General features: G+C 41.6%; 1 protein-coding gene across 3 annotated transcripts in view; it reads left to right on the top strand.

Moving 5' to 3' along the window:
- Nucleotides 1-17,767, top strand: part of AREL1 (apoptosis resistant E3 ubiquitin protein ligase 1) — a 45,992-nt gene that overhangs the window by 4,247 nt on the left and 23,978 nt on the right. For all 3 annotated transcript variants that reach the window (XM_059373743.1, XM_059373744.1, XM_059373745.1), the window contains exon 2: nt 14,432-14,745. The gene's annotated coding sequence lies outside the window, so the exon portion shown is untranslated. The remainder of the gene's footprint in view (nt 1-14,431; nt 14,746-17,767) is intronic.

The following is a 17,767-nucleotide window of genomic DNA, read 5'->3' on the forward strand; positions in this document are numbered from 1 at the left end:
GAAAAGGAATGGAAAAAAATGTTTTAACCAAGCATTACCTCGGTTGGGTAGGGATTAGGGAGGCATGATCGGAGGAATCCTAGCGGGGGCAAAGAGAATGTAAAGAGAGGAACAAGTTGTAATTTTTAAAAAATCACATTTTATTTTGGATTTGGAGTAGCTTTAGATTTATAGAAAAGTTGCAAAGGTAGTACAGAGAGTTTCTGTATATCTTTTACCCAGTTCTTCCCCTAATGTTAACCATTAGGTTAATCGTGGTGTGTGTGTGTGTGTGTATGTGTGTGTATGTGTGTATATATGTATATGTATATAACCATGGTATGTTGTCACATCTAATAAGAAATTAACTTTGGTACAATACCATTAGCTGAACTACAACTTTATTTGGGTTTTACAAGTTTTTCCACTAAAAGCCTTTTTCTGTTCTAAGATCCAAACCAGGATACTGCCTTGTATTTAGACCATGTGCAATTTTGATAGATTGGAGTCTCCAATGAGCTTTCTCTCTGCTGTGTATAGAGTTCAGTAATCCCCTGTGACCGTTGCTGAAGAGAGGAAGTCATTGACCCTGAGAATAGACAATACTATGTAGGTAGTGTTTTGTACCTCCTTAATTCCCCAAACACTGGTAACTCAGTGAGGGAGTCGGCTTTGCTCCCAGGAAGGTGGGCTGAAGTTTCCTGAGATGCTAAGAGCTAATCCTGATTGTGGGGCCCTTCCTGGGATGCACTGACACCAGGTGCTCACTTCATAGACTTCTACTACATGGAACTGTCACCCAGTGGTTTACTTGTGTGTCTTCTATGCGAAACTGTATTCTTCTAAGGGGTCAGGATCATCTTACTCATTTTGGCTCCTCAGGGTCCAACATAAGTTGGGCATCTAATAGATTTTTAATACGCATTCAAAGAAAATCATAGACCTTGTTTGGTAACATTGATTATTAGGTCAAAAAAGGTTTTGTTTTAATACTACATAAGTGTTGAGTTTCTCCTTCAAATCGAGTCATCTCAGTTTGCCCTTTCTGTGGCTAATTGAATTTTTCTTCCTGGAATCTTAAACGAACAACTATAAAATACTCATTTAAGATTGCTGTTTTTTTCCCCTGATGTGGATAAATGATTTTCTTTAAAAATAATGGTAGAATAGATGACCGTATAGGTAGAAGTTTTGTTAGCTTTTAAGCGCATGTGTGATGATTCCAGTTTCATCCCACTGGGCTGTAGATCTGGCCGTTTGCCTGCCACTTCATGCACAGTTAATGAAATAACACCCTCCTAGACTTATTGAGGGAGACGGCTTGTCAGATTCAGGGAATTTGTTTTAAAATTTTCCTGTTATAGCCAAGATTCGGTGGCCCAGGGTCACCTAAGCATAAAAGCTGCCATGGGGTGGGAACACAGGGACCTGTCCTAATTCTGTGGATCAGGCACAACAGATTTCGTTTGGTAAATAGAAAGAAAAAAAAAAAACCACGTTAGGAGAGAGTTGTAAAGTGAAGCTGCTGTTTTCTTGACGAAGATGAAACACTGCGACTGGCATAGATGGGCCAGTTTTTTAATTTTGTTTTTCTCCAGATGTCCCAGGAAGTTACAAAATGAGCAATGATTAAGTTGACCCTTGTTTCTCTGTTCTGTGCACACTGGCTTTGAATCGCTTTTCCTCTTTACTCTGAACTGTGCGGAGAATGGCAAAGTCTATTCCAGGGGCCAGATGGACCTGAACTGCACTTTCATATGCACTCTTCATTTCAAGTCTGACAAACTCTGGTTTGTTTTATTATTTTTTAAAAAAAGATTTTATTTTTATTTATTTGTCGGAGAGAGAGAGAGAGAGAGCGCGCACAGGCAGGCAGAGTGGCAGGCAGAGTGGCAGGCAGAGGCAGAGGGAGAAGCAGGCTCCCTGCCGAGCAAGGAGTCTGATGTGGGACTCGATCCCAGGACACTGGGATCATGACCTGAACTGAAGGCAGCCGCTTAACTGACTGAGCCACCCAGGCGTCCCTCTTGTTTGTTTTAAAGAGAATGGTGCAACAGAGAGAATCCAGATTGAATTAAGAAATGGAGAATTACTTTTGTCACTGTCAGCTAAACCTTTATAAGCCTAACTTTTCTTTTAACTAGTGAATGATCAGATAATGGTTTCCTGCCTTCTCTTAGGTGAGACTGATCTTATAAAAGCTTCTTCTCAGGGCGCCTGGGTTGGTTGGGTGTCGGCCTCCTGCTTAGGTCATGATCCCAGAGTCCTGGGATGGAGCCCTACATCAGGCTCCCCGCTCAGTGGGGAGCCCACTTTTTCCTCTTCCTCCTGCTCATGTTCTCTCTCGCTCTCTCTCAAATAAATAAAATCTTTAAAAAAAATAAAATAAAAGCTTTTCTTCAAAACCAGAAGGGCAAGTAGTTTGTTGTCCTTGGCTTAACCTGCAGGTGCATGCTCTGGAACTTTGTTGTTGTTTTAAGACCCGGCATCATGGGTCCAGAGGGTTTATGTCAATTTGAGGAGAACCGAGGGACTAAAACATTGGCCCCATTTCGAAATGCCATTTATTAGGTTAAAGAGTAGGGGGAAATCTGTTAAAAGATAAAAATCTTTCCAAATTCTGTAACAGACTAACTGAAATACTTCTTAGTAATGTAGGGAGTTGAATTTGAAAGAAACAAAGCAATAGTAAAACTGAGTAATTAATGAGATAAAGGGCATGCAGGAGCCTCAAAAACTCTTGTTAAAAAATTTTGGGGGGAGAGGTGCCTGGGTGTCTCAGTGGGTTAAGCCTCTAACTTCGGCTCAGGTCAGATGCCGGGGTGCTAGGATCAAGCCCCGAATCGGGCTCTCTGCTCAGCAGGGAGCCCGCTTTCCCCTCTCTCTGCCTGCCTCTCTGCCTACTTGTGATATCTCTCTCTCTCTGAAATAAATAAATAAAATTTTAAAAAGTTTTAATTCAAGTATAGTTGACATACAACATTATCTAGAACATTATCTACGTATTAGATAAAACATCGAGATTGGGCAGTTATACACGTTATGAAATGCCTACTACGATGAGTATAGTAACTATATTTTACCACACAAAATTATTACAGTATTATTGACTATATTCCCTTTGCATATTTTCCATCTCTGCGACGGAATGTATTTTGTAACTAGAAGTCTGTACCTCTTCGTTTCCTTCACCTATTTCATCCATCCTCACAGCCCTCCCCTCCAGCAGCCATCAGCTTTTCTCCGTATTTATGAGTCTATTTCTGTTCGTTTTGTTTTATGGGTTCTATATCAAATCAAATCAAATGGTATTTGTCTTTTTCTGTCTGACTTATTTCACTTAGCATAATACCTCTACAGGTCTGTTCATGTGGCCATGAATGACAAGATTTCATTCTTTTTTATGGCTGAGTGATATTTCATTACATATATGTGTGTGTGTGTGTGTGTACACATACATACATATACATATATTTGTATGTACACACACACCATATCTTCTTTATCCACTCATCTACTGATAGACATTTGGGTTGCTTCCATGTCTTGGCTATTGTAAATAATGCCACAATAAACCTGAATGTGCATATATCTTTTTAAATTCATTTCCATTTTCTGCAGGTAAATACCCAGAAGAGAATTACTGGGTCACATGGTTTTATTTTTAATTTTTTAAAAATTTATTTTAGAAAGAGAGAGAACATGAGTGGGAGGGGCAGAGGGACAGGGAAAGAGAATCTGAAGCAGACTCCCTGCTGAGCACAGAGCCCTACATGGGACTCGATCTCATGAACCTGAACACAAGCCAAAACTGAGTCGGTTAATCAACTGTGCCACTGAGAGGCCCTTATTTTTAATTTTTTGAGGAACCTCCATACCATTTCCCCCAGTGGCTGCACCAGTTTGCATTCCCGCCAACAGTGCACAAGGATTCCCTTTTCTCCACATCCTCACCAACATTTGTTATTTCTTGTCTTTCTGATATTAGCCATTCTGACCAGTATGAGGTGCTACTGTGGTTTGGATTTGCATTTCTCTGATGATGAGTGATGTTGAGCATCTTTTCATATGTACTCTTGTTAAAAATTTTAACAAGAGATTTTCTTTTGTGAAACTTTTAAATGAAATTTCTAGAAGAAAATCTTTGTGTCCTTGAGTTACTCTGTAAAAAACACAAACTATAAAAGAAAAAAGTGATAGGTTGAATATCATCAAAGGAAAAACTTTTTTTAATTTTCATTTTTTAAAGATTTTGTTTATTTAATTGTCAGCGAGAGAGAGGGGGAGAACACAAGCAGGCAGAGCAGCAGGCAGAGGCTGAGAAAGAAGCAGGCTCCCTGCTGAGCAAAGAGCCCAATGTGGGACTTGATCCCAGAGGAACCTGGGATCATGACCTGAGCCGAAGGCAGCGGCTTAACCAGCTGAGCCTCCCAGGCGTCCACAAAGGAAAAACTTTTATTCTTTAAATAACACTGTTAAGTAAATGTTAAAAACAAACCAAAAATATTGGTCAAGCATATCTAGTAAAGGACTTGTTTGAAGAATATATAAAGAATTCTAACAACTAAGTAAGAGGACAAACAGCTTGATGTTTTTAAAAAAAAAGATATTATTTATTTATTTGACAGAGAAAGACACAGTGAGAGAGGGAACACAAGCGGGAGGAGTGTGAGAGGGAGAAGCAGGCTTCCCGCTAAGCAGGGAGCCCGATGTGGGGCTTGATCCCAGAACTGTGGGATCATGACCTGAGCCGAAGGCAGGAGCTTAATGACTAAGCCACCCAGGCGCCCCGCAAACAGCTTGATTTTAAAAATGCAAAAGATTTAGATACCAAAGATGCATCAGAAATAGCCAATAAGCACATGAAAACGTACTCTAAATTGTTAGTCCTTAGGGAAATGCAAATAAAACCACAGTGAGAGACCAGACCTTTTAGAATGGGTAAAATTTAGTAGTGCATTATTTAACTTCCATGTATTCATGCTCTTTCCAGATTTTTTCTTGTGGTCGACTTTTAGTTTTATAGCTCTCCAGTCAGAAAAGGTGCATGGTATGATTTTTTTGAATTTGTTGAGGGACTTGTTTGTTTTTTTTAAAGATTTTATTAATTTATTTTACAGAGAGCTAGCACAGGTAGTCAGAGTGGCAGGCAGAAGGAGAGGGAGAAGCATGTTCCCTGCTGAGCAGGGAGCCAGATGCGGGGTTCTGTCCCAGACTCTGGGATCATGAGCTGAAGGCAGCCACTTAGCCAACTGTGCCACCCAGGCGCCCCTGAGAGACTTGTTTTGTGATCTGTTTTGGAGAATGTTCCACGTGTTCCTTGAAAAGGATATGTGTCCTTGAAAGGACATGTATACTTGAAAGGATATGTATCCTTAAAAAGGATATGTGTTCTACTGTTTTAGGATGGACTGTTCTAAATATATCTGTTGACTCCATCTGGTCCAGTGTGGCACTCAAAGCCACTGTTCCTTATTGATTTTCTTTTGGATGATCTGTCCACTGATGTTAAGTGGGGTGTTAAAGTCCCCTACTATTATACTGTTACTGATTACGTCCTCTATGTTTGTTATTAACTACTTTAAGTATTTGGGTGCTCCCATGTTGAGTGCATACATATTTACAATTGTTACATCTGGTTGTATTGTTCTAGAATGATAACATTTAAAAGATTGACAATACCCAGTGTTGGCAACTGGAGCTCTCATACACTGTTCACTGGAAAACAGTGTCGCAGTTTCTTACAAGTCAAATATGTGCTTATGATATGATCCAGCAATCTCTCTCTTAGCTTTTTATCCAACAGAAATAAAAACACGTGTCCATGCAAGACTTACGCTTGAATGTTCATGGCAGCTTTATCATAATAGCCCCAAACTGGATAGAACCAAGTGTCCATCAACTGGTGAATGGGTAAAGAAATTATATTATAATGGATTACTACACAGCAGTAAAGAGGAATGAACTACCGCTACATGTAATGACATGTATGGGTCTAAAGTGTGTTGTGCTAAGTGGAGAAACGCAACACACAAAGGACGACGTTTTGTATATGATACCGTTTGGCATCTGTAACAGGCAAAACCAAAGTGCTAGGAAGCATATCAGTAGTTGCGCAAGGGGATCATGAGGAAACCTTGGGATGACGAAAGTTCTGTATCATGATTGTGTTTTATATCATAACCGTTTACTATTGTCAAAGCTCTAATTGTTTACTTTAAGTTAGTGACTTTTACTGTATCTAAGCTATATGTCAAAAAAGCTGATTTGGGGAAGATTTTATTTATTTATTTATTTATTTTTTGGACTGCGACTTATACGCAATTAGAAACTAGATTCAGACTAATTCAGATCTGAATTTGTTACACAGGTACTAAAGTAATTTTGAAATAATCAGATCCCTGAATTGAGTTGCAGTGAGCTTACTAGTTACCAAGTTGGGTCAAGTTTAGGCTAAGACTTTTATTATTAATGAGAACAGGTGGAAATAAGATACACATTTATTTGAAGGTGCTTGATCAGAGAATGAGAGTTCTGAATAATCAAGGAAAAAAACCTGTAGGCTGATTTTGAGCTCCCCCTCTGGCCCGAGTCTTATAACCAATTTACTCATTATAATACTGTGACCACCACCAGTTTCGAGAAATACTACCTTTTGCCTCAAGTAAACAACTTACATGGTTTTTTTCCCTCTTCTCTGTTCCTTTTCACTCTTTGCTAGCTCCTTTTTTTGGGGTAGGGGTTACATTTAAGGTTGATCCCTTCAGGGTTCTATAATTGGTCTTTTTCTTGGTCTGCTTGTTTTGCATGGCAGTCCTTTTTCATTTCCTGTCTTTTAACTGTCTTCAGTTACTGGTATCTCCATAGCTTCAGATGCTCATTTCCATTTGTCTTGTCAATATATTTACCTGGATATCTTATAGACACTTCAAACTTAGTTCTGTACTCAGATCTTTTCCCTAAACACTGGCTCTGCCTCCGTAATTCACCACCACCATTCACCCAGGCTCCCAAGCGTACAAAATCCCGATTTGTCCTTGGCTTTTGCTCTCTTTTATCTTTTTGACCTCACAGGTCACTAATCCTTCTAACTGGGAAAGGATGCATACTCTAGCTTCCCCTGCCCTCCCCCCAACATTGTGGCCACTGCCTCCCTGCTCCTTTGGACCAGCATCCTCTTGTCTCGACTCAGCTGTTGATCTTTTGTCCTCTTCAGAGTCTCTTCTAAAATTTGTGGTCCTCTTGCTCCTTTTATTTTATTTTTTTTTCTCAGAGATTTTATTTATTTATTTTTATTTATTTTTTATTTTTTAATTTTTTTTAATTTTTTTTATTTTTTATAAACATATATTTTTATCCCCAGGGGTACAGGTCTGTGAATCACCAGGTTTACACACTTCCCAGCACTCACCAAAGCACATACCCTCCCCAATGTCCATAATCCCCCCCCCTTCTCCCAAACCCCCTCCCCCCAGCAACCCTCAGTTTGTTTTGTGAGATTAAGAGTCACTTATGGTTTGTCTCCCTCCCAATCCCATCTTGTTTCATTTATTCTTTTCGTACCCACTTAAGCCCCCATGTTGCATCACAACTTCCTCATATCAGGGAGATCATATGATAGTTAAAATGTGTCATCCTCTTTCTTTCGTAGTTAAAAAAACCATCTCTTGGGTTTTTTGGTTGTGATTGCTTCAACTCTAAAATCCTTTTAAATTTCCAGGGTAAGTATTTGTTAAGCTCTCATTCTTCCTATCCCAAGGATCTTTTTTTCCTTTCTTGGGGTTCTTGACACGTCAGTGTTCCTGGTTCAGAGGGTAGGCTCTGGAATCACGCTGCCTGGCTCCTTCATTTGCTTCATTTGTCAGTTGGGTGATAGTGGATAAGTTATTTTAGCCCTCTGGGTTTCATGTGTCCCAATCCACAAAACATGGATAACAGTATAGGTTCTTATGTGGTTGCTGCAAGTTAAGTGAGATAATACAGGAAGCACTTCAAATGGTGCGGGCACCTAGCGAGCTCTCAGTAAAAGGTAGATTTGTGATATCATCATTCTTTTTTTTTTTTTTTTTTTTTTTAAAGGAAACAACATTATTTTATTTTATTTTATTTTTTTTTTAAAGTGTTCTTTTTTTTTTTTTTTTTTTAAAGATTTTTATTTATTTATTTGACAGAGAGAGATCACAAGTAGGCAGAGAGGCAGGCAGAGAGAGAGAGAGGAGGAAGCAGGCTCCCTGCTGAGCAGAGAGCCCGATGCGGGACTCGATCCCAGGACCCTGAGATCATGACCTGAGCCGAAGGCAGCGGCTTAACCCACTGAGCCACCCAGGCGCCCTGATATCATCATTCTTGAGAAAAAACCAGATAACTTGGTATTTTGGATTGTTGCTGTAGTTGTTTCCAAATAGGATTTCTTTGGAAAACCAGTTAGTCCCTCAGGTACACCCGGTGCTATCTTCCTGACTTCCTGCAGGTTGAGCTGCAGGTTTGCTGGACACAAACTACCATCATCAGCTGGCAACCGGCAGCCTGGTTTGCACATCCAAGCCGTATCTGCTGAGATGCTCCTGCCTGGTCACCTGGGGCCACTTCCAGCCTCACCCAGTCCTTTCCCTAACATGCCACGCCTTGCTCTCAAGAGCCGCTGAGTTCCTCCCTCTTTTTCCTACACCTCCATTTTATATTTGAACAACAGAAGAGAAGCAGCTTGTCCAAAATTACTCAGTAGTAAGATTCATGCTCCTGAATCCTCCACCGTAGCGTGCTGAGAATCAGTCACCCTGGTTTGGCCCCAGGTGGTCTTTCTAAATGCTTAGCTTTCATAATGCTGACCTTTTTCTTCCCTCTCCCCCGCTTTTTAAAAAAGATTTATTTATTTATTTATTTGACAGACAGATCACAAGTAGGCAGAGCAGAGGGGGGTGGGGAGGAAGCAGGCTCCCTGCTGAGCAGAGAGCCCTATGCGGGGCTCAATCCGAGGACCCTGGGGTCATGACCTGAGCCGAAGGCAGAGGCTTTAACCCACTGAGCCACCCAGGTGCCCCATCATCACTCCTTTTCTTGACTCAACTTTGGCTTGTGCTATTTTTCTCCTTCATGGGGTACTAGTCCTTTTCTTTCTGCCTTGCAAATGCTTGCTCAGTCTTAAGTAATAGCTCTGTTGTCTCTCCTGTCAGAACTTCCTCACTCTCAGGCAAAGCTACCTTTCTCCTTCCTTTGCCCTCCACATGCTGTTTATTCCTGTTCTTGTGCTACTTGCCACACTCCCACTTCGGACTGAGTTCATCAGAGTTAAGAAAAGACCCTGTCTCATTTATCCTTGCCACCTTAGCTTTTGTTCTATTTAGTACATAGTCTGGCAGACAGCAAATGCTCAAGAAATCTGACATGAATGAAGAATGAACCTTACAGAAGAACCTGAGGATGTTGGTGGATTACAGCCGGTGAATTACAGTGAATTTGCTAAAACACTGTTTCAGCAAATGATGTTAGGCAAAGAGAAAATACAGGTATCCAAGGGTTGGGGGAAGGGGACATAGCAGCAAAAAGAATTTTATTTAAAATGTGAGTATATGGGATGGGCGGCAGTGGGGTAATAGACCATAAGTTGAGTGGGGATTGTAGTGCTTTTTAAACTTCAGTTTAAGTGCCTCTGGTGGTAGAGGATGGTGAGCATGTAATCCCTTGGGGGCTGGGAGCAGAGCCCTGAGCCTCCAAGAATCCGAATATTTTAGGGGCTCCTGGGTGGCTCAGTGGATTAAAGCCTCTGCCTTCTGCTCAGGTCATGATCCCAGGGTCCTGGGATTGAGCCCCGCATCAGGCTCTCTGCTTAGCAGGGAGCCTGATTCCCCCCCTCTCTCTGCCTGTCTCTCTGCCTACTTGTGATCTCTGTCTGTCAAATAAATAAATAAAATCTTTTAAAAAAAAAAAAGAATCTGCGTATTTTGGACATACCCGTATTTTGCCTTTAGAAATGCATGCAAATTTTGCATTCTCTTGTATTGCCTGTGAGAGCTTTAAGGTGAGAATACCTTGTTCTCCCCACCCGAGTCATCCTCTAGTAAAAGGTTGCTGCAGGAACTTGTGCCATTCATCCTCAGGCTTCCAGCACATCGGCCTGCCCCCAGGCCCAAATCTGGAACGGGGTTCCAGTCTAATATGGCAGTGTTCTAGCTTACTGTGATGTGGGGGGGGGGGGGGGGGGGGGGTGGGGGGGGGGGGTTTGTGTGGGGGGGGGGGGGGGGGGGGGGGGGGGGGGGCTTGTCTACGCAGGAGTATTATGTCATGGAACCGAGGAGGGTGAGCTCATCTTTGTTCTAACAAGGCTATTCCTGGAAGGCTGCAGTCAGTTGGAGGCACCTCATTACCAGATCGCTGGGAACCAGCTGGAGAGAGTTCACAGAAGACCCACAGGAATGATTAAGAGACTGGAGGGGCTGACTGATGAGGAAAGAATATAAATGAAAACCGTATAACTTGGCTGAACCGAGATAGCAGGAATACACAACTGCAGAAATATCTCAAGAGAATAAACTCGATGGGGGAGGGGCAGTCTCTTAGGGTGGGATTTGGGGGAGAATAAACCAAGGCTGAAATTAAGCAAAGGAAAACATAATCTAAAGTGTCTGATGGTACACTTTATTTCTGGAACCTCCTTCAATCCCTCTAAACCGTGGGCCTTTTGTTAATGGAATGATTTGGTTCTTTTAACTTGATTTTCCTGGACTTGTGGTTGGTGCTTCTATATAGAGAGTCCTAAAGACTCCATCATTCAAAGGCAACATCTTTCTCTCATCTTGTCCTTCTTTGTGGGACTCTTTGGACTGTGGTTGGGTGACTATGTGCTGCCACTGCCACTTTCTTTCTCCACCAGATTTCCACAGTGAACTTTCACATCCTTTTTTTTTTTTTTTTTTGATGGCTTTTTATAATAGCATTTTAAAAGTAGATACTGAGTCACTAATAGGTATTGTAATAATTTTAGAAACCTGGATATGGGATTGGTCCCTGAGGTACTGGTTTTAGGAAATTACAGCTTTGATGAAATGCAAGCATAATTGTAGGAAACATGTACTTTGGGAAATGACTGTATAAAATTCCTACTTTGGGGTATGGGAGGCATAAAAATTTTAAACAACAGTTGAAATTAGCAAGGAGAAATATTTGCATAATGTTGCCAGTTTTATAGCTCGTTTCTTAAGAGGGGACAGGAAAACTGGAAGAAAATGATTTTATGCTTTTTTTTTAATTTATAAAAACGAGTTCATTTATACGAAACAGTTATACAAAGTAGCTCTAAGACTGAGACCTCTATGCTAGAGAGGAGTAACCTTTGTCAAGGGTCAGATAGGAAAGCTTTGTAGACCCTAAGTCCTTGTAGCTACTCGGCTTTGCTCTTGTGGTGCAAAAGCAGTCATAGACCATATGTAAACGAATGAACTTGGCTGTGTTCCTCCCTTTAAAAAAAAAAAAAAAAAAGCAGGCGACTGTCTGGATTTGGCCTGCAGGCTATGGTTTGCCAACTCCTGCTCCAGACCTTTTCTCCCGAAAGCATGATCTACAGACCAGCAGCATCAACACTTCTGTGAGCCTGTTAGAGATACAGAATATCGGGTCGCTTCTCAGAGGGGCTGCCCTAGAGCCTAGACCAAGCTTCTCAGACTTTAATATGTATAGTAATCTCTTGGGGGCACTTGTCAAAGTATAGACTGAGATAAGCTGAACAACATACTAGCTGCAGGGAGACAAAGATGAGTAAGACCCAGTCAGTGTCCTCAGAGATCCCAGAATTCATTAGGAGAGACTTCTGTATAGATAAATAATTACAATACAGACTCATAAATGCTATAATAGAGGTATTTTCAGAACAGGGGTATCACAGAGGAGCAAGTGATTGGTTCTGCGTGGCATGGGGGCAATTGTCAGAGGGGCCTGAGAATTGGACCAGGAAGGGGAACGGTGCCTGAATTGAATTTTCAGGCTTACTAGAGACACTGAATGAAGCATTGTCAGGGGCGGGCATGGTAGTTCATGGTGGGGTACGGTAAAAACGATATTAGAACTAGGAGTTATGGGCACCTGGGTGGCTCAGTTGGTTATAAGCATCTTCCGTTGGCTCAGGTCATGATTCCAGGGGCCCGGGATTGTGCCCCATACTGGGCTCTCTGCTCAGCAGGGAGTCTGCTTCTCCCTCTCTCTCTGCCCCGTGCTCGCGCTCTCTCTTTCTCTAATAAATAAAATCTTTTTAATAAATCACTATTTTAAAAAAGAACTAGGAATTACTTTATTTAATAACCAAATGGCTGATTACAGGCCTGGAGACCCACTAAGATCATAATGAATAGAAGTAAAATTTCAGTACATTCTTTTATTTTTAGCTAGTTTTTTACACTCTTTCCTTGTTAGAAACAAGGATGACTTGCCTGTTCTGTCCCCAAAAGTTATTTGTTCTCCAGAAATAGAAACTTTGACTATGTTCTTACATCAGTAAGAATTTAGAAGACACGGAAAGGTACAGGTAGGGAACAAAAACTATGTATAATTGCAAACACTAGGAGATGATGACTATTAATATTTTTATGTTTTTGTGTGTATGTACTGTAACATTTTAAAAATTGGTCTCATGCTATGTAAATAATTTCGTGCTTGCCTTTGATTTAGCATTTTATTTGTGAGAAATTTCTTTCATTATTCCTTAAAAGGTGTCATTTTTTAAGGCTGAGATAGCATTCTAATGGAGCTCCTATAGTTTATATATAACTCTTATCTTGTTTATGGATCCTTTAGGCTGGTCCCAGTTGCTAGTCAACCCAGCTTTTGGCTCATGTACTTGGCAATTCTATCACCATATTTTAAAATAAATACATATACTTGTTTATTTTTAATTATAAAAGTTTGCCAACTTGTTTGATCTTCTGGCCTTCCCTCATTCCGTTCTTCCGTTCTTACTAGCATTGTGGCTTTTCTTTCTTGGTTTCCCAGGGTAGGGAGGCCGTAGGGTAGTCATTAAAAAGCATGGATTCTGTGGGCGCCTGGGTGGCTCAGTGGGTTAAAGCCTCTGCCTTCGGCTGGGGTCATGGTCTCAGGGTCTTGGGATCGAGCCCCGCATCGGGCTCTCTGCTCAGCAGGAAGCCTGCTTCCCCCTCTCTCTCTGCCTGCCTCTCTGCCTACTTGTGATCTCTGTCTGTTGAATAAATAAATAAAATCTTAAAAAGAAAAGTAAAAAGCCTGGATTTTGGGTCCAGATTGTCTGGATTTGACTCACCTCTACTACTTACCTTGTATTCTCTTGAGAAAGTATCTCTATTTCCTCATCTGCAAAATAGGGATAATTTTATCTGTGTCCTGGGGTTGTGAGTTAATATATATAAAGCACTGACCATAGTTCCCATCATGGGGAAAGAGATTCTGGTTTTTGTGGTTTTTTTTTTGTTTTTTTTGTTTGTTTGTTTGTTTTTAGCGATGAGTGGTCTCTCCTCATTTGTTTTATGGTGGCTGTTTGTGTATGCTTTGCCAATACGCCCTTCTGCTACATTTAGTTTATGAATGTCTTTGAGTTACACACTAACTTTACTAGACTCTACTTCATGACTTTATCTCGAGAATTCAGACTTTTTTCCCCCACTCAGTAAATGTGACTTTAAAAAATGAAATCAATGTTGTTTCATCATGTCTTGGAAACGCAGACATGGGTGCAAAGGGAGCAGCGTACATGGGCAGATGGGTTAGGTTTTAAAGCTTTTTGGTGGTTTTCTCTTTCCAACGGAGCATTACCTTGATTGCTTCTGTGGCATAATAAGGCCCTTTGTAATGTGGCCTCACCTATCCTGTGGTCTCATTTCTCGTCACCCTATTCCCAGACCCTGTGCTCCAGCCCCATTAAACTGGAACTGGGCATGTGGTAGTGATGAGGCTCACCTTTTATTTATTCTTTTTTAAAGATTTTATTTATGTCTTTGAGTGGAAGAGAGTGCGTGCACGTGTGTGCACTCAAGCAGGGGGAGGGGCAGAAGGAGGGAGAATTAGACTCCCCAGGGAGCAGGGAGCTGGACATGGGGCTTGACACTGGGCTCAATGCGGTGCTGGATCCCTGGACCCTGGGAACATGACCTGAGCCAAAGGCAGACAGACGCTTAACCAACTGAGCCACCCAGGCATCCCAAGGCTCACTCTTTAAATCTGTGCCCTCGTTGCTTCTCTTAAAGGCTTAGAATCAGCCAAAGTGCTGGAGCTTCCTTTCGGGGAGTGACACAGTTAAGGCAGTGAGGTTGCCACTTGCCTTTTTTGGTGGCATTTTAGTTGGGAAAGCTCGGTCCAGGTTTACCAGGCCTTGTTTATTTTTCGGGCCCCAGAGTTTTCTCTTCCTGCCCTATCTATCTCCTCTTTGTTGTTTTCTGGGCATTCTCTTTCAGAAATAAACAGCTCTTCCACTGACCCTTTTTTTCTCTGTTGATAGGATCTGAGGACGAGAGAACAGATGCATCCTTTGGTAGTCGACCGTACCCTGCCCTAGAGAGAAGTCCAGGATAATAACTTTTGGGGCTCTATTTCTCCACCCTGGAATTCATCCAGTTCGTTCCAGAAATACTGACCCTCAGCTTCTGTGACACATCCTCAATGAATGTCTGATGGACAGACGCTTTCCGTTGACCTTGCAGCAATTTTCTTTCCCGTGGAGTTTGGAGGACAAGGTGAATGTGCCAAAAGTTGCCTGCTTCGGTGCATAGGAGTGTTCCACTTGGTTCTCAGAACATGGGCCCTCGTTTAAAGGTAAGACCATAGACTAGTTCAGATTCACTTGTTATTAGGATACAGAACATGAACTCAGTGACCAGTTCCTAAGCCTCTCCAACACAAGGGATAGCTGTTGAAGTCGCAGTTAGAATGGATCCCCCCTTCCTTCCACCTCTAGGGCCCCTCTGAGGATGAAGAAATCAATTCTCTGTTTCTGGGAAATGACTTTTTCACAACTGATCTTAATGTCTGGGTTATAATTTATTTAATTTACAAGTTAATTTAAATTATGAACTAATTACAAATCTTTAGACTCCTTAGAAAAGCAGAGAGTTTTAGAATATGTATGTTGGTCAACTTTCTAACATTCCCTTGAGACCGGCACTTTCAAGTGTTCTCCCTACCCCGCCTTTTGTAGGTAATGTGAGCCAAAGCACTGTAGTGTTAAGCAACTTGCCCGGGATCTTTTAGTAAGCAAGTGATATTTCTGCACTAGATAATTGGTACTGCATTCCATTTTCCTTTATCATGCTTTATTTTTATTTCAAAAGATTTCAAAAAGGGTCATAAGCATTTATCTTTCTAATTTTAACCTCCTGGTGGGACTCTTTGCAGTAAGATTAAGTAATGTTTTTCATACTTTTACCTGTTTTTTTCATCTTTCCTCTTCCCAAATACTTCACTATCACTATGACTCCATTCTTTGTCATGATTTAGTGTTGTATGAGAGTTAGAATGTTGGGTTTCAGAGTTAGGCACAGAGTTAGGCTTGAGTCTCAGCTCTGTCACTTAGCCAGCCAGGAGGTGTTCAGCAAGTTAACTTTCCAAGCCTAGCTTTTGTGTGTGTGTTTTTTAATCTGTAAAATGAGAATAGTGGTGTTTATTTTACCATGTTGTTAGGGAAACAATTACTTAGGTTAACATATATAAGCACTTAGCACTTCCCCTATGGTAAGTGGCTCAATAAGGGTAGGGAGTGAGTATTACTTTACTACTACTGCCATTCTGCTAGCTTAGCAAATCACAGTTTGCTCAATTGTATTAGAGCAAGTCACTAGGGGCACCTGGGTGGCTCAGTGGGTTAAGCCTCTGCCTTCAGCTCAGGTCAGGGTCTCAGGGTCCTGGGATCGAGCCCCGCATTGGGCTCTCTGCTCGGTGGGGAGCCTGCTTACTTCTTCTCTCCCCACCCTCCCGCCTGCTGCTCTGCCTGCTTGTGATCTCTCTCTGTCAAATAAATAAATAAAATCTTTAAAAAAAAAAAAGAATGCGGGTTCCAGGGCGCCTAGGTGGCTCAGTGGGTTAAAGCCTCTACCTTCGACTTGGGTCATGATCTCAGGGTCCTGGGATGGAGCCGTACATGCCTCTCTGCTCAGCAGGGAGCCTGCTTCCCCCTCTCTCTCTGCCTGCCTCTCTGTCTACTTGTGATCCCTCTCTCTGTCAAATAAATGAATAAAATCTTAAAAAAAAAAAAAAAGAGCAAGTCACTAAAGAGATGAACTTGAAAACAGAATACTCATATAGCTAAATGATGTGAATTAGTATGGCAGAGGCTTACCGTACTGCTTCTTTGTGCTTGAATGAGACTCGGGAAGAGTTCTAGAATAATTTTATGAAGAAGAAGTGAGCAGCAGAAAGTGGAGGGTGCTATAGAAACTGTTATAGAAAAATAAATGCTCAAGATAAGGAAGAGAGAACTATAAAATCAGATACCACACCATGCATGAGAACCAGTGTCTCTGGTTATAGGCATTTGGTACAGACTTACAGAACTGTAATAAACTGGTAACTTGTGGTCTGAAGAGTTCATGACCCCTGGCTCAAGTGAATGTACTGCCATTTAGAGAAGTATTTAAAAACTGTATCAGAAAACAGGTCCCATCTAGAAAATTCCCGATCCTTAGGCATTCTGGATGAAGGAAGGAACAGACATTGGACTCTTATCTGTTCAGATACTTCAGATTTATTACAATGACTATATGCAGTTATGTTGGGTGCTGTGGGGAATTTTGAAGACTAGTCTTTGCCTAATGTTATTTACCCCTCTGAAATGGAAAATAAAACAAATGTGAAACTAATGAAAGAGAACAAGTTTTATAAGATAAATAATAAAGTTATGTGGGAATTCAGAAGGGGATGGAATTTCTAAATTGAGGCCCAGGGAAGAATTCAGGGAGAGGAGACGGGATTTTCCATAGACTTTCCGGATCGGAGATTTCCCATGGATGGAGATGTGAGTGGGGAGTGGGTAGTCTAGGCAGAGAAAGTGACTTTTTTTTTTTTTAAAGATTTTATTTATTTATTTGACAGAGAGAAATAACAAGTAGATGGAGAGGCAGGCAGAGAGAGAGAGAGAGGGAAGCAGGCTCCCTGCTGAGCAGAGAGCCCGATGTGGGGCTCGATCCCAGGACCCTGAGATCATGACCTGAGCCGAAGGCAGCGAAGGTGGCTTAACCCACTGAGCCACCCAGGCGCCCCGAGAAAGTGACTTTTTACAAAGCATAGAGATGGGACATTTCGGAACTTAGATGTGAAGGTGGAAAGGACTTGAATTGGGTAGATCGTAGGATGAACACAGGGTACTGTGGGAGACGAGGTGAAGAAAACCACTGTGGGTGGGGATGGGAGCAGAGACAACAGAGAGAGCCATGCCGGGGTCGGGAAGAGGACGCAAAATGCTAACAGAATGGAAGTGAAATCTGGCATAAAAGTGATCTGAGTGACAAAGATCAGAAGGTTTGTGACAACATTCAAGAGGAACAAGACAGGAGGAAAACAAAAAAGGAAGACAAGTTCAAAATGTGACCAGTGTAGAGATGGTTAGATACTGTTGGGGAGGTTTTTGAGAGCTACTCTAGAGAACTGGGATACTTTGTAAAGGTCCGGTCAGGGGTTAGTAATCGACAGAGCTAACTCCCTGGCCACAAGGACGTTTCCAGGAGAAGAGATGAGAGTTGTTCAGGAAAAAGTAGCAATAGGTATGCTGAGTTTTAATAATAAAGGGAATTGGAGTAGAAATGTAAACTTGACCTACTGGAAGAAGTCTGGGTGTTCTAGATCA

This window comes from Mustela nigripes, chromosome 13, assembly GCF_022355385.1.
Source record: "Mustela nigripes isolate SB6536 chromosome 13, MUSNIG.SB6536, whole genome shotgun sequence".
NCBI lineage: Eukaryota > Metazoa > Chordata > Mammalia > Carnivora > Mustelidae > Mustela > Mustela nigripes.